General features: G+C 36.1%; 1 long non-coding RNA gene across 1 annotated transcript; it reads left to right on the top strand.

Moving 5' to 3' along the window:
* Positions 1-4421: 4421 nt before the first annotated feature.
* On the top strand, positions 4422-4889 carry LOC121994036. Its single transcript, XR_006115553.1, has 3 exons — positions 4422-4468; positions 4549-4758; positions 4831-4889. It is a non-coding gene; the product is annotated as an uncharacterized LOC121994036 (long non-coding RNA).
* Positions 4890-17123: the final 12234 nt, after the last annotated feature.

Raw genomic sequence — 17123 nt, 5'->3', positions numbered from 1 at the left:
GCTCGAGTCCTTCTTCACATTCCGATAATTTTTCCTTTATACATCATCGCTACTGAATTTCTTCCTCATCTTCGACAGTTGCATCTTCTTGATCTCTTGTTTGCAAGTATTAATTGATTGATGCATGCAATGTGTTTGATGAATTTCCTCAAACACTACCTTGAGTTGATTTTATCATTTTTGTTTGATAGATTGAGGAGTTGTTAGTTCCTGTTGCTAAGTTGGTTTTATGTAATCCTTGAACTATCAAGTTTCTTTTATGTCTAGGCTAATTGTTTTCACTGAAATGTCATGGTTTCTGGTTTAGAAATTTATTGGTATAATGATGAAGTAGTTGGTTTCTAGTTTAAAATTTATTGGTATAATGATGAAGTAGTTGGTTTCTGGTTTATGAAATTTATTCGTATCCTTTTCTTGGTAAGCGTAGTTGGTTTCTTGGAGGACCTGCATAGTTAATTTATTTGTATAATGATGGATTAAGAATTTTGGCTCATTGTTGTAATTGTCTTGATATTTTTGATTGATTTTAGATTCATTAGTACAACAAAATGGACAAGGCATGGATGGCAAAGGATAGATTATCACATGAGTTTGAACTTGGACTAGAATCTTTCTTGCAATTTGCGCTGCAACATGCTACTAATCCTACTAGTATACCTTGTCCTTGTACGAAATGTGGCAATCTATGGAACACTAATATTAACAGCATAAGGGCACATGTGTACTGTAATGGTATAGACTTAACATACAAAAAATGGATATGGCATGGGGAAGAATCTGTATTAGGAGATTTAAATAAAGAGAATGATGCAGCTGGAGAAAGTGAAAACTATTTTGCTGATAAACCTATAGATATGGTACTCGCTGTATATGAAAGTTCAGAGAATCCAGATCAATTTATAAAATTACTTGAGGATGCTGAGAAACCCCTGTATGTTGGGTGTACTAAATTTACAAAGTTATCTACAATTGTGCAATTATATAACTTGAAAGCGAAATACAGCTGGAGTGATAATAGTTTTACTGAACTACTTGTCTTGTTTGGAGAAATGCTTCCCGTTGACAATGAATTGCCTTTATCTTTATATGATGCAAAGAAAAGCTTATGTGCAATGGGGATGACTTATAAGAAAATACATGCTTGCCCTAATGATTGTGTCTTATACTGGAAGGAGTATGAGGATTTTACCGATTGTCCTACTTGTGGGTTGTCAAGGTGGAAGTTGGCCAAGAATTCTAGGATAATTGAAGGAGTCCCTGCAAAAATTTTATGGTACTTTCCTCCTATTCCTAGATTTCAAAGAATGTTTCGGAGCAAGGAAATATCTAAGGAGTTAATTTGGCATGCTAATAAAAGAGTATGTGATGCCTATATGCGACATCCAGCTGATGCACCTTGTTGGAGACTTGTGGATCATAATTGGCCAAATTTTGCTTCTGAGACAAGAAATCTAAGGTTGGCCATAGCAGCTGATGGGATCAATTCTCATAATTTGATGAGTTCTACATATAGTTGTTGGCCAGTTATAATGATCACCTATAACCTTCCTCCATGGTTGTGTATGAAGAGAAAATATATGATGCTCACGTTGTTGATTTCTGGTCCTAAACAGCCGGGAAATGACATTGATGTGTACTTGGCGCCTTTGATTGACGATTTACAAGAATTATGGGAAGTTGGTGTTGAAGCATATGATGCACACCGAGAAGAAAGATTCTTGCTTAGAGCTGTCCTATTGTGGATAATTAATGATTTTCCGGCATATGGAAACCTAGCGGGATGCACTGTAAAAGGATATCAAGCATGCCCTATCTGTGGTGAGGAAACTTGTGCAAAAAGGTTGAAGCATAGTAAAAAAATGTCATTTACAGGTCATAGACGGTTTCTTCGTAGAGATCATCCTTATCGAAGGCAGAAGAAGACATTTGATGGGACACAAGACTTTACTATGGCCCCAAAACTACTAAGCGGTGATGAAGTTTTAAAAAAAAGTAGAAGGAATTACATGCCGATGGGGAAAAATTAGAGCAAATTTTCAACCAAAGGAAAATGATGGTAAGTCCTGCTGGAAAAAAAATCGATATTCTTTGAACTTGAGTATTGGAAAGATCTGCATGTTCGACATGTTCTTGATGTGATGCACATAGAGAAAAATGTTTGCGAAAGTTTGATTGGTACATTACTTGATATGCCAGGAAAGACAAAAGATGGAATTGCAGCAAGAAACGACCTAGTGGATATGAAAATTAGGGGAGAATTAGCACCACAAAAAGGGGAGAAGAGGACATTTTTGCCCCCAGCATGTTATACATTAAGCAAGGATGAGAAAAGAAGACTTTGTAATTCATTGTTCGGAATTAAGGTTCTAACGGGTTACTCCTCCAACATCAAAAACTTTGTCTCAATGAAGGACCTAAAACTGGTTGGTCTTAAATCACATGACTGCCAAACCTTAATGCAACATTTGCTTCCAATTGCCATCCGTGGTGTTCTACCCAAGTATGTCAGAAATGTTATCACAAGGTTTTGTTTCTTATTCAATGTGTTATGTAGCAAAGTAATAAATGCCTCAAAGTTGGATAAAGTACAAATAGAAATTGTGACGACGTTGTGTCTGTTTGAAAAGTATTTTCCACCTTCATTTTTTGATATAATGGTTCACTTAACAGTTCATCTCGTGCGTGAGGTCAAGTTGTGTGGACCAGTTTGGTATAGATGGATGTTTCCATTTGAAAGATATATGAAAACATTGAAAGGTTATGTGCGGAATAGAAATCGACCAGAAGGATGCATGGCTGAATGTTATATTGCTGAAGAAGCTGTAGAGTTTTGCTCAGAATTTCTATCTAATATGAACACGATAGGGATTCCATCAAAGCATCGTGAAACAATACTCACTAAGTCCTTGTCAGGTGCCAAGGTGCACTTCTGTTGTCATGATGAGTGGGAACAAGCACATCGGTATGTATTGGAAAATGAAGCTGAGGTTGATCCTTACATTGTGTAAGCCCTCTAATTCAGTAATAATCTCCTGAAATTGTTTAAAAAAATATCTGATTAATCTCTTCAAAATTTTTTGATTAGGGAACATATGACACAATTGAAGCAAAAATTTCCTATTAAAGGTGCAAAGTGGTTACAAGATAAACACCACAGAAGTTTTATTTCTTGGTTCCATGAACATGTAAGTACCATAAATATTAGCATGTTTATTATTGAACACAAGAACTTTAAGACTTTTAATAATTAAACCCCCTTATGATGAATTGTAGGTTACAAATACAACATCATCTTCCTCCAATCAATTATCAGAAAAAGTGAAGCTGTTGGCAAATGGACCTAGCAAGCAAGTGCTAAAATACTCTAGTTATATGATCGATGGGGTCACTTATTACACGAAAGAACATGATAATGTTACAGTTGTTCAAAACTCGAGTGTAAGCTTGCTCGCACAAATAATGCAAGTTGCAAGTTCAAAGGATAAGAATCCAATTATATCAGACATGATGTATTATGGTGTGATACAAGAAATATGGGAACTCAATTATCATGATTTTCGAGTTCCAATGTTTAAGTGTGATTGGGTAGAGAATAACATTGGTATTAGAGTAGATGATAATGGTTTCACCTTGGTAAATCTTAAGAGAATGGGATTCAAATCCGACCCATTTATCTTGGGCACTCAAGCGAAGCAAGTATTTTATGTAGAAGACCCTCAAGATCCCACATGGTCTATTGTACTTTCAACTACAAATAGAGAGTATTTTGAATACATCATTGATGATAAGTTGGGAGATCCTTCAATCCACTACCAATGCTTCACAAAAGGGATGCCATCAATGGATATTGACGAAACTGATGACAATGAACCATCCTGTATTCGTGGGGATTGTGATGGGATTTGGGTTGACAATGAGAATTTTTAGTTTGGTAACTTTATTTATGGTTTATATATGTGACTATTTACTTTATTTTGGTAACTTTGGTTAATTGTTTGGTAGTAGTTTTTTTTTTAAATATACGAATGTTTATTTTGTTGTGATTTTGAATGATATGCTCTGCTCTATTTCAAATTCTCACTGTTATGATTAGGTTTTCGACACAATGAACACTAGAAAAAAGGCCAATTTAGCACATGATGATAAGTATTCACACACAAATGCAAAAGACAAAGAACAAGATCAAAAAGAGGGTGCTGAGGATAGCTAGGACATAGGATCAGATGGGACGGCCCAAACAACAAGATCAAAAAGAGGTCGTACACAAATGAATAAGCTTGTTGTTCAAAGGATTCAGGGAGTCAAACAAAGTGTCAAATTTAATGAGTATGGACAGCCAGTTGGCCAAAAGGCTTCTGAATTGCAAAGTTTTATTGGTGTGCTTGCTCGGGAAAAAGTTATTATTAATTATAACTCTTGGAAGCAAGTGCCGAATGAAGTTAAGAACATGATATGGGAATCTGTCAATGTAAGTAACATGAAACTTTCTTATGTGAAGCATTTTTTTCTGTTCTTTTATTTATATACTTAAGATATTTGTTTGTGTAGTTGACATACCAACTGGACCCAAAATGGAGGAATGGGTGTTTGATCTCTGCAAACACCAAGTGGCGTCAGTATAAAACTCACCTCACCCGGACATTCATCCAGCCAAATAGAAATAATCCGAAGCTTCTCAATAAGGTACCTCAAGGGCATTGCATTTCACGTGAAGATTGGAGTAGTTTTGTGATTAATCGGATGTCTGAAGACTTTATAGTAAGTTGTTTAAGGTGGTCTTTTTAAATTCTAGTTGATATTTGTGGTTATAATTCATCTATCACTATGTAGAGGAAAAGTGAACTACAAAGTCAAAGAAGCAAGGCAAACTTATACCCTCATCGTCTTTCTCGAAAAGGATATGCGGGTTTATCTGAAGAAATAGTAAGTATTTAGTTAACATTAATAAATTCCTACTTATGGTTGTCATAGTTGGTGTTGAGTACGTTGACTTCATGTGGTTTTTGGTATCAGTCTAGTGTTTTATGTGATGACGAAGAGATAAACAGAGCCATCCTCTGGAAGAAAGGGCGTCTCAACAAAGCTGGGGAATTTATTGGCGATGAGTTGAAGCAAACAGTGAATAAGATTGTAAGCAAAAGTATACATAAATTGCTTATTTTGTACATATATGATATATGTATATATTTAAAGTTATTGTATTTGGATGCATGACAGGATGATTATATTGTCCAAAAGAAGGATGGTAGGATGCCCTTTACCAAACCATTTGAGGATATTCTCACGAAGGCCTTGAATTCTAACGAACATGGTGGACGTGTGAGAGGCATAGGAGCAAATGTCACTCCATCATCCTTCTTCAAGCTTGCTATAGGGAAGGTGCAAATTGATAAGGCTGCCTATGAAAGGCAACAGAAAGAGTTTAAGGAGGCAAAAGCTATGCTTTCTGATCAAGGTGACAGAATAGAAAAATTGGAAGCAATGGTGTTGAAACTTTCTGGTTGAGAATTTGAGAGTGAGGAGAAGGGTAGCTGCTCAGTTAAACCACAATGCCTCCTCGATATAAAACCTGAAGTTGAACGTCATAGGCGCCTCTCAAATGAAGGCCTAGAAGAACATGATGATGATGATGTGAAAGTTATTGAGAAGGATTCAACTTTACAGGTTAAATATATATTTCATGTTGATATTATTATCCCATCGTTAGTATCTAATAAATCTTGTAAAGCACTATCTGTTGAAGATTCATAAATTGTTTGTCTTATAGGGAAAAGCAGTGATGTTGTTATTGCAGCCTAACGACAAGACTGTTGCATATGGGACAATTGTCTCTGTTAATGGACTTGGCAACTTTATTGATGATGTTCCATTACCCGTGAATTGCATGAGGATTGCCATTGATAAAGCAATTGATCAATCAGCACCACTGCCTATTGCAATCCCGTCTGCATGTTAGAGTATTGGGGATGCTGTAGGTGGCCATGTGGCTTAGCCTGTGCACTTAATCAGCATGCGGGATGAGGTAAATGTGATAAAGTGTTGTCTAAATTTTGTGTACATTTAAAGCATGTCACATATCTAATATATATATGGTTGCATCTACATATGTAGAAGACCAGGAAGAAACAAGTTGACAACAGACAAGAGAAGAAGTTACAATCGTCCAATGTGCCAAGACCCTTACACATCTTATATAGTTATTTTCAGCGTCTTGATGAAACAGAGAATGTGATTTTGGAATTAGTTCCTGATGTATTTGGCACGGAGCGCACAGTCCATGTTAATTGCGATGACATATTTCCCTTTTGTGAATTGAAGCCAATCACAGACACTTGCATAGTTGTGTATATGTGGTAAGCTTTCAATTGAATTGGACTTTATTTATATGTTTCATTAATTTAGATTTCATCATTTTTTTGGGATATTTTCCAATTGTAGGCATATATATAGAAAGATGCAGGAAAAGATGTTGCTGCAGGATTTCAGATTGGTGGATCCAGTGCCTGTGGAATATGTACCATCAAGAAATCAGAATAGAGATTTCATCCAAGAACAGTTGAATAAAAGGGCTTGTTACTTAAGCAGTAGGCTAATTGGTACCTCATCTGGTCAATTGGTTGTTGTGCCATGCAACGTTGGGTGAATAAGAATAACATTATATATCACTCTCACTTGCATATTTTGAGAACTTGCAAGATGCATATATACACTAATTATATTTCTTTGTGTAGTTTTCACTGGATTTTGACTATCATCAATGTTGAGAAGGAGATTATTTTTTTGTTGGATCCTCTTAGTCACCGCATTCGTGATCAAGATTGGAAATATGTTGTCAACATGTAAGTTTTTTGGCTTCTTTTCTTATCTTTGTTGAAACATGTAAGTATTTTGATGTGGGAATACAATTCCCACGGGTTATATGCATGTAGGGCCTTGAAAATGTATAATGCGGAGGCTGGAAGGAAAGGGAAAAAACAACCAACATGGGTAGCTGTCAAGGTATGTCCTTTTGATTAGCAACTGTTTCACTATCCTTGAAGGAGTTATTCCAATATTTCTTTTCTAACATAGGCTCCTCAACAACCGGATGCGGAGCAATGTGGTTTTTATATCATGCGATATATAAAAGATATAATTAAAAATTTTGGAGTTGACCACAAGGATTCACTTCCAGCAATGGTAATAATACAATATTTACCCCTGGTGATTTTGATAATTTCTATGCTTTTCCCCTGGTGCTTGCTATGATTTTTTTGATACAAACCGGATGCTATGCTTTTGTTACAATGATTTTTTGTATACAAACCGGATGCTATGCTTTTGTTACAAACCAGATACTAGTTGGAGACTAAATGATTGCCTAAGAAGAAAGGAATTAGAGATTAGGAGCTCCAGTGAGTAGAGTGGATGGATAAGCTATCTTAAATGGTAACCTTAGAATTAAAGGATTGATTACATTTTTTGAACCTGCTCAACTTCTTCTAAATATCTAACACATTGATACTCGAATTTAACCTAACCTATTAAGATAAATGGGTAATCAATACTAATCTTAATTTGATTGTTTAAATGTTGGGCTCCTGTTTCATAGCAAAAGGTTCATTTTGTGACTCTAAACTAAGTTTTTTTTTTATTGTTTAAGTGTATTTTCTGAATTTTGAGAACCAAATTTTTTTTGTACATCTACCATCAAGTATGACCCTACTTTATTAGATGCTATCATGTTTCTTTTTTTGCTTCAATTGACAATCTGGTGGTTCGCAGAATCTGGAGTGTGGACAATCTGTTAAGGTTGTCTTTAATCAGATTTCGATTGTGCTACTAGAGATTCATAAATGAATATTTGTCAATCTAATAAGCTGGTTTGACTTAAGAATAAGATCAGTAATAGCCAACCAAAGTCTAGTAAAAATGCCCTCAAAAGTAACTAGAGTGGCCGAAAAGAGGGAATTAGAATTGGAGAAAGAGATGGAGATTATTAAGGATATCAATGTATATATTAGTCTCTTTCTCTCTTTCCTAACAACTTAGCTTTTAGGATAAATAGTCAGCCAATCAAATTTGAGAGAAAAAGAGAGGAGAACCTTCACTAGTGCAATTGGCGACCATGCACCACTCTTGTTGTCCGCTGTGCTATAAGGCAGAGTTGACGGATGTAAGTGAGATATGTTAGGATCTTTATGTTCTTGAATTTGGGATCGTTTCCAAGGTTTTTCTGAAGTAAAATTGCTGCTTAGGATCTCAGCGTCCTATCATAATCGATGTTTCTGAGTTTTGTGACCTTGTGCCCTATGATTACAGTAATTGGCTAGTTTGCATCAAGAAAATTCCCTGCTCTTGATAAGAAAGAAGACCATTAAATAGCTTCCTGATTGTGAATACTTCATTACTTGTAAATTAACCAGATATACACTTTTCAGTTGATTTGTTACAGTAAAAGCCAGTAATAGAAACTACTTAACCAGATATACACTTTTAGACCCCCATCTTCATGCACATGGCTAACTGTACTGATGATGCAACATAGAAACAGGTAATTTGCTGCAGTTCCACTTAATTAACACTTTCACTGCATATCAACCCACCTTGTGTTTGCCTGCTTCATTGATTGCGTGGTGATGGTGAATTTTATAGCTTTTGCTCCTTATTGTATTATGTCTATTAGCCATGTGTATACAAAGGGCACAGTTGCATTCTTGCTTATGAGATTTGGAAGATGGCATCAGAGGTAGTACAATAAATAGTATATCTCTTCATTTGCTTGTTAACTATGAACATTTTCTTTGTTCTTCTATGCTTCCTTCACTGTTATATTCGTTATCTTCCACAGCAGCCTTTAAAAACTCAATATTCTATTTTATTTGATACATGTACACATTTGTTTTAGTTATTTGACATATGGTGGATTTATGTGTTTTTACAGTTTACAAATCTCAAGTACTCCAGAGTTGAAATTGATGAAGTGCGGTTCGAGTGGGCTGAATGCATGCTAGATTACATTTGAGACAGTTGTACCTTGATGTGTTAAAAGAATGTTATACTTTGATTTTGATATCTATTAGCTAGTTTTGATGTAAAAAGAATGTTTAGGTATTTTATGGATATTGTTGTAAGAAGATTATTTATATTATTTGTGAATATTTGTGTATTTTGTGGATATTATTGAATGAAGAATATTTGTATAATTTGTGAATATTTGTGTATTTTTTTTTGTTATTGTCGGTTTTAAAATCAAATCTGTGCTGTTAAAAAATATACATATTACATAGGTTATCCACCGCTGTAAAACCGGTGTTATAAACTAATATTACATCGGTCATTTACCACTGCCAAAACTGGTGTTATTAACATACAATATTACATCGGTTTTACACCGTTGATGAAACAGTGTCGTTAAGTGATACTACACCGGTTAATAACCGATTCGAAGACCGGTGTCGTTAAGTGATACTACACCGGTTTTAACCCGATGTCTAAAATGGCAGACTTTTAACATCGGCTTCATAGACACCGGTCGAAAATGAAATAGACACCGGTGGAAAATCGATGTCTATGAAGGTTTTTGTTGTAGTGTCCCTCTTCTATTTAAACCTTACCCTCAAAGTCTCACCTTGGATGTTGCTGCCGGCCCTAAGAAGGTTCCCAGCCTCCTTTTGTTTCTCCACTGGTGCTAGAGCATCAAGGGAAGACAAGGAGTCAGGAGCTAAATACTTAAGCCATGTTCCTTAACTTGTAATGATCTAGCTAGTTTCTATAGTCTTGTGAATTTTGGGTACCATAAATTGAGGTGTGATGCTTTAGTTTAAGTTTTTATGTAAAATACGATACCCAAATAAGCACTAAATAATAAAGTTATTTGAGAAATAGTCTTATTGGAATTTTTATGAATTTTTATAAATTTTTCTAGAATTAATTGGAGCTCGTATGACATATTTCGAGGGGATGCACTTATAGGCTCGAGAAAAGGCTGTTAGTAATACCCAGAAGTGGGAGTTGATTAAGGAATCAACTTAGTGTTTAATTTCACTAAACCTAAGTATTTTTTTATAAAAGCCCCTCCAACCCTAATTTACCTACCCGACACCTCCTCCCCCTCTTCATCGTCGACTTCTTCCCCTAAGCCCTCACCTCGCGACGCCGCCCTCTCCATCCTTCCTTCCCTCTCGCGAGTTTCCGGACGCCGCCGGTTCTTCTCCTCACGCGAGCATCCCAATCGCCGAATCTTGTTCTCTCTCGAGCCCTACCGCCAATGCAGTCGTGCCCTAATTGATCCAGCAGGTATAATCTCTCCTGTAGGTATGGGTTTCGGGAATAAGGGATAGGAGTAGGCGTATAAACGGTTTCGTTGATGTCCTTGCTTCTTCCTGTGGTCTTTTTCGGTTCTGCTTGGAGGTTTTTGATTCATTTCAATGTGGTACTTGTTGTTCATGATACCTACGAAAAATGGGATGGATCTTGGAAGTTTTGATCGGTTTCTGAATGATGCCCTGTTGCTCATGATACCTTCAAATTTCCGGACAGATTTACGAAGATTAGGATTTTAGATTAATGATTTCTTTATCATGACCTGATACTTGTTTCTTCTTGTTGTAATGGAGGATGGTGTAACAAATTTGAGTGGATTGGGGATTTGTCTCCGTGGTCGCTTTATTTTCATTGATGGTTACGAGCTTCTAGTAGCAGATTTGGTTGTTGACAAAGTGATTTCGAGGTTGTAATGGTTCCGCATAGGGGAATTTGGTTTTGATATGCGATTCTATTTTTTTTTTATTAAATTAGGGGTTTCCCTAATCAGATTCAGTTATAGGTTAGCCACCTAATTCATGATGGATTTAGTTATCTGGTTCATGTTTGACATAACTATAATATGCATCATGTGTTCGTAGGATTTTGATTCGATACGGGTGATATGATGTTGGGTTGGTTGGGCGCAATCTTCGCAATAAAGGCGGATACTTCTTACTTTGACTCTTTAGTTCTTTGAACTTAGTGCATGAGCTATCTTTGGATAGAAATTACTTTTACCTTGACTCCACTCTTATTTTTCCTGTGTTTGATACTTTCACTCGATCTTTGAGATATTCGTTTCTATATCTATACAGTCTCTCGTTGTTATCCATGATACATAGCAGATACTAGATACCATGTTTGCATGTTTGATTATTGTTTACTTATGTACCGTATTGAGCATGTTGGCTTCATGTAAAATACATAATTTCTACTTATATTTGTATGATGACTGTTGCATCTTGCGCATTATATCATTGCATACATGTTAACGATAAATTCTCCCTTGCGGTCGAGAGAGTCGCTAACCAAGGGCGCACGCTCAGCCACTCGAGAGAGTGGTAGGTGGAGCAGATGCCGCTTGTCCTATCGTGCCACACTCGGCCACTCATGGGTAGTGGTAGCTAGAGTTGTGAGCAGCAGGGACCCCATCACGGATGTAGCTAGTTAGCTACTATGCAACTGTCCCCTCGGCCACTCAAGAGAGTGGTAGCTGGAGTGGTGTATAGTCTATCACTAACCCGACCTCTCGACCATACAGGGGTCATGGTGTAGAGAGATGGTCGGGAGTGACCATCCGTGCATACGTTGTTATTATACTTGCTTTGGCTGCTGCTGTTTACATATGTTCTTATTGCTTACTTGTTATTGTTGTTGTTCACTTATGCTAATATGCTTACTTATGTTGAGATATACTCTCATTGTCAATGTTTAGACATTAGTTTATTTATTGAAAATGGTTATATACCTTACATATTACCTCTATAGTTATGAGCAGTACTATAGCAGATTAGTACTACTTCTGACCTTCTATTACTAGCCTAGGAAATGGTTTCAGGTATAAACATTGATTATGATTTTATTTTAGTATCTGCTATTTTCCTTATGAGACTGTATACTGTTGGCACCCTCTATTTATAAGTTATGTTCATGCACTATCTTTCTTTTACCCGTTGAGTTCCAATACTCATCACCCCACAAACTGGGTTTTCTTTCACCAGGTAGCAGGTAGATGAATCAAGGATGCTTGGAGAGTCCTAGCTGCCAGTCCCACTACACTCTCGAGGATGAATTTCTTTTCAGTCTTGTTTCTATTTGGTGGTATATTGATTTTGCATTTTTGTTTGTTTTATAAGTTGATGTGGGTTTGGAGTCTAGTCCGGTTGTTATAGGTTTTGTGGTTAATGACTTTGTCAGTCGTACATTTGTATTTCTTTATGATTTCTACTGTGTTTATTTCCAGCCGTGTGAGTTGTTATTAACTGTGTGGTTGTTTTCATTTTGTCCAGCCGGGTAGGCTAAGTATATTAACTGCATGGTTGTTTTTATTTTTGTTCCAGATGAGTGGGATGAATATATTTAATTGTGTGGTTGTCAATATATTCCAGCCATATGTGGCTGATCTATTTTGTATGTATGTATGCTTCAGATTGTCACCAGTACAGAGGAGATGCTGCCGGATTTTTATCTGGCAGGGACTCCTCTGGGGGCGTGACATTTTCCTTAAAGCTTTTAAAGGTTTGTATAAATGGAAGATTTCATATTCTATAGATTTCTATGTTCTTTTCGGTTTTAAGAAGTTGATGCCATGGTTTAGGTTCCTTCTTCATCTCTATTTGGAAATTAGAAAATTGTTTATGCTTCTAATGAATTTTAGAACTTCTAAGTTTTGGATGTTTATGGAACCCTATGTCCTTTTGTGTTTTAAGAAGATGATATCATGATTTAGGTTCCTTCCTCACCTCTACATGGAAGCTAGAGAATTATTTATGTTCCCATTAAATTCAGAACTTGTAGGTTTTTGATCCATAAGGGTAGTTCTAAAATTGTATTTTAGAAGTTATATAGTTATCAGGATGTTGCACTACAAGATGCTTCATGTTTTACTAATTATTTACCCTTAAAAGTTAGAGAAATTTGCATGCTCAATTTATAGAGTAGAACTTCCAAGTTTTAGATTCTTTGAGGCTTGGTTTAAAATTCTATTTTAGAGGTTTAGTTGTCATGATAATGCACTTCGAGTCGCTTCATGTTTTACTATTGGTTGACTCTTAGAAACTAGAGAACTATGCATGCTCAAATTATGTTATTGGCCTTGCAAGTTTCGGACATGATAAGAGTAGTTTTCTGGGGGCTTTATTCATCATGATGTTGCTCTACGATTTCTTCACATCTTTCTCATATCATGTTTATTTTAGTTCCTCATGTTCAAGTATGTTTAGGTATCCTAAATGAGTTTCAGTTTTGGTTTGTATGTATGTGTTAAGGAAATGATACTATGTTAGCTTCTTTAGATTTGTAAGGTTAGGATTTTATAGATTCCTATGCTCCTTGGTTATTTGGAAGTCAATACCATGCTAGCTCCTAGAACTTGTAACCTTCAAAATTTAGTATGAATGTTTGAGTTACTCATGCTCCTAACATCATGACAATTTAGTGGACTTTAATGGCTACATCTAGATTTTGGATCTCTAGGTTAGGTAAGTTCATGTTGTTATTCTTTACTTTTCATTTTGATAACCTTGAATGCTCATGAAATGAACCCATTTACGGTGATGCACCTGTTAATAATTGCATTTCATGCTTATGTAGTAATCATGCTTATATTTGTATATTTGAGCGCATGCTTATGTAAGGGTTATGTCTAGGTTTATGTACATGCTTATATTCATGTATATGTAGTGATCATGATTATAATTGTGCTTATGCTTATATCTATGTTTATGGAATGAAGTGGTTGGTCATAACCGAGGACCTAAGCTCGGAAAGCATACCAAATCTTATTATGGGCTAAGTTATGAACCAAGGACCTAAGCCTGGGGAGCTTGCCAAATCTTATTATGTGTTAAGTTATGAATTGGGGACCTAAACCTCCCGAGCTTGCCAAATCTTATTATGAGTTAAGTTATGAACTAGGGACCTAAGCTCGAGGAGCTTGCCAAAGAACCCTCATGAATTGGGACAGTGGGATGAACAGAGGACCTAAGCCCGAGGAGCACGCTAAAATTATGCATGGGTAGGGGATTTGTTCCAAGGAGCGGTCCCCGCCAACCTAGCTAGGGTAGTTGTCTGATCAACAACTTATGTTATGGCACTGCTATGTGCAACCAAGTCATCACCACGGTACATTTATAAGTACGCATGCAGATATGATCAAGCTATGTTTATGTTTACGTCAATATTTATGTTTATGTTTATGCTTATGCTTATGCTTATGTCTATGCCTATGTATATGCTTATGATTAAGTCTATTCTTATGCGTATATTTATGTCATGCAAGTATGCTTATATTTATGCTTATGTACATGCTCATGATCCAGTCTAGTCTTATGTGTATATTTATGTCATGCAAGTATGCTTATATCGATACTTAAGGACATGCCCGTGGCCAAGTCTATTATTATGTCTAGTTCATTTACATAGTTATGTTTATGCTCTCATACTTATGTTGATGCCTATGCTTACATTCATGGTATGCTAGTAGAAAGGTCTCTAGTTACCTAGAATGCGGTTTCCATAGTACACTGGATTATAGGCGTTGACTATTGTTTAACACGGGTTTGGAATATGCTGAGTCTCTCGATGTTAGTATTAGCCCTAGTACCAATTATGAGATGATTGTAAAAGACTCCTTTTGTATCATATTTTATTATTAATAAAGGCGAAGTTGGTTATTATATTTATTTCAATTTAGTTGCAAATGAATAAGTATAATAATGTCCTAGAGTAGGAGGTTCTAATCTACAATATATCAATTGGTTGAATTGATAGTGAAATATTGTAGATATACATAGAACACTACTCTTAACTATTACTAGTCAAGCATTAATATGCAAGGACAATATTAATGCGTTGAGACTAGCATGTAGGTCAACGGATGACTTAATCTCACAAGTCATGGATATGAGATATCAGGTTGACACATGGATATATATTAGAGAATATATACTGAATGACCTGCCATGAGAATGTTTCATGGATCGTTATATGAGTGTCATAAATATTTTCATGTGACTATTAGTATGAATAGTCCTTAGACCTGAAGTCACTACGGTTCCCTACATAAGGAGTCGTATACTTTGGTATCGTCAAACGTCACCTGTAACAAGGTGGACCATAAAGTCGATCACTGGGTATGCAATAAGTTATGCGGAGGGATGTGAGTGATGTAGATGAGATCTATCCCTTCCATATAACGGAAGTGATATCTATGGGCCCCTTGATTAGTAGGACACAAGAATGCATGACCATGCTTAAATGAGTCAATATGCGATATTGAGCTTATTTAATTGAGTGTGTCTACTTAGAGATCAAGAAATATAAAGATTGATAAGAGGATGATACGGTCTATGTCTCATTGATCAATCTAGATATCGAGGATAGAAGGATTGAGTCATACAAGATAATAGGTACGGAAAGGTTAAGTCGGATCTCGACATTCTCGTCACTTGGGTGCCAATGATGCCTTGCTAGATGCCACTCATTGCTTATGTATTTAAATGTTGATTTGGATACATTGACAACGTTACGAGAACCTATTGGGTCACACACAAAGAACAAGTCAATGGAGATGGATTCATATGATAAATCATTGGATTAAGTCTAATTCAAATTGGACTCATTGAGTAAGACTCAATTAAATCCAACTATTAAATTGAGTCCAATTCAAATTAGACTCATTGAATCAATTGGATTAATGATTAATGAGTTGGACTCATTATATGATTTCATGAATTAATTAATGAATAATGAGTTGGACTCATTATATGATTTCATGAAATTTGAATTCATGAAGAAAGAGGAGTGTACAACTTGAGTTACTCATGCATTTGATGCATTGGATGAAGAGTGAACAATTTGAATTGCTCATGCATTGAATTCATTGGATGAAGAGTGAACCATTTGAATTGCACATGCATTGGATTCATTGGATGAAGACAAATATTAATGTCAATCAAGACAATTGACATTAAGGCATGAGGCAACTTCATGAATCTATAAAAAGGGGGTTTTGGATTCATTTTCATGATGAGTTTTTGGTGCTCTAGCTCTTCTTCCTCCTCCTCTCTTCCACTTGGCTGAAACCTCCAAGAAAGGTTGCTAGCACAACCTTTGGTTGTTTCATTCTCCGCCTTGTGAGTTTGTGAGACAAACGAGACTTGTTCATGTGGATACCATAGAGGCGCGGCCACTTGATCGCGCTAAGATCCACATCTAAAGAAACGTTGGAATCAGGATTGTGAAGGGCACGCAACAAAGGTATAACTTTCTCATGTAGATAATTAATACTTAGTATATGATTTCCTTTCGCATGGATCTATTGGAAAGGAACTAGATGTTTTCCGCTGCGCTTTCGCGTGTTTAGCGCCCTAGTTCCTTACAGTGGTATCAGAGCCACTTGCGCAGGCATATACTAAGTTATAGTAGAATTTCATATGTGATATAGAAATTGCATGACAAGTTTATTATGATTTGCATGATTATGAGCAAGTTTCGGCCAAGAGGTTTTTAGCAAAACTATCATGGCATTGTGGCATATAATTAGTTATTTAAATCATAGTAAATTTTGTCATAATAGATTGAGAATGTTATATGACATGGTGCATGGTTATGACCCTTAAACCCCAATGTGATTGGATGTGTGTATTGTAATTCATAATACGGCCTGTGTGTCGTGCCTCTCCTCTTTTATTCTAGTTGTAAATTTAAACTGCACTCAATGTAACTCGAGTTTTCTTTAGATTTTGTAATATACAAATTAGAAAAGATTTAGTCTACTTGACGACGATGAAAAAGGAGAAGGACAACAACACATAACAACCAAGGAAGCACTTGGAGAAGATGCTTTTGAAGCACTTGGAGAAGATGCTTTTGAAGCACTTAGAGAAGATGCTTTTGCCTAGGTTGACCTTTTGATCTTCTCATTGGCTTGAGAGGATCATAGATTATGGGGCCATAACCATGTCATGATTTCTTTTATGTATATATGTGATGTATGCCATGATATGCTATGATTTTGTGTGATGCATATGTAGTTTAATCATGATTAGGTCTATTAAATATGCCTACCAAAATTTAGTACTCACTACTAGTTCGATCAATTGTAGTCAGGTTTT

Source organism: Zingiber officinale, chromosome 6A (genome assembly GCF_018446385.1).
Source record: "Zingiber officinale cultivar Zhangliang chromosome 6A, Zo_v1.1, whole genome shotgun sequence".
In the NCBI taxonomy this organism is placed as follows: domain Eukaryota; kingdom Viridiplantae; phylum Streptophyta; class Magnoliopsida; order Zingiberales; family Zingiberaceae; genus Zingiber; species Zingiber officinale.
The sequence above is the reverse complement of the archived record's forward strand: the minus strand, read 5'-3'. Positions and strand labels throughout refer to the sequence as shown.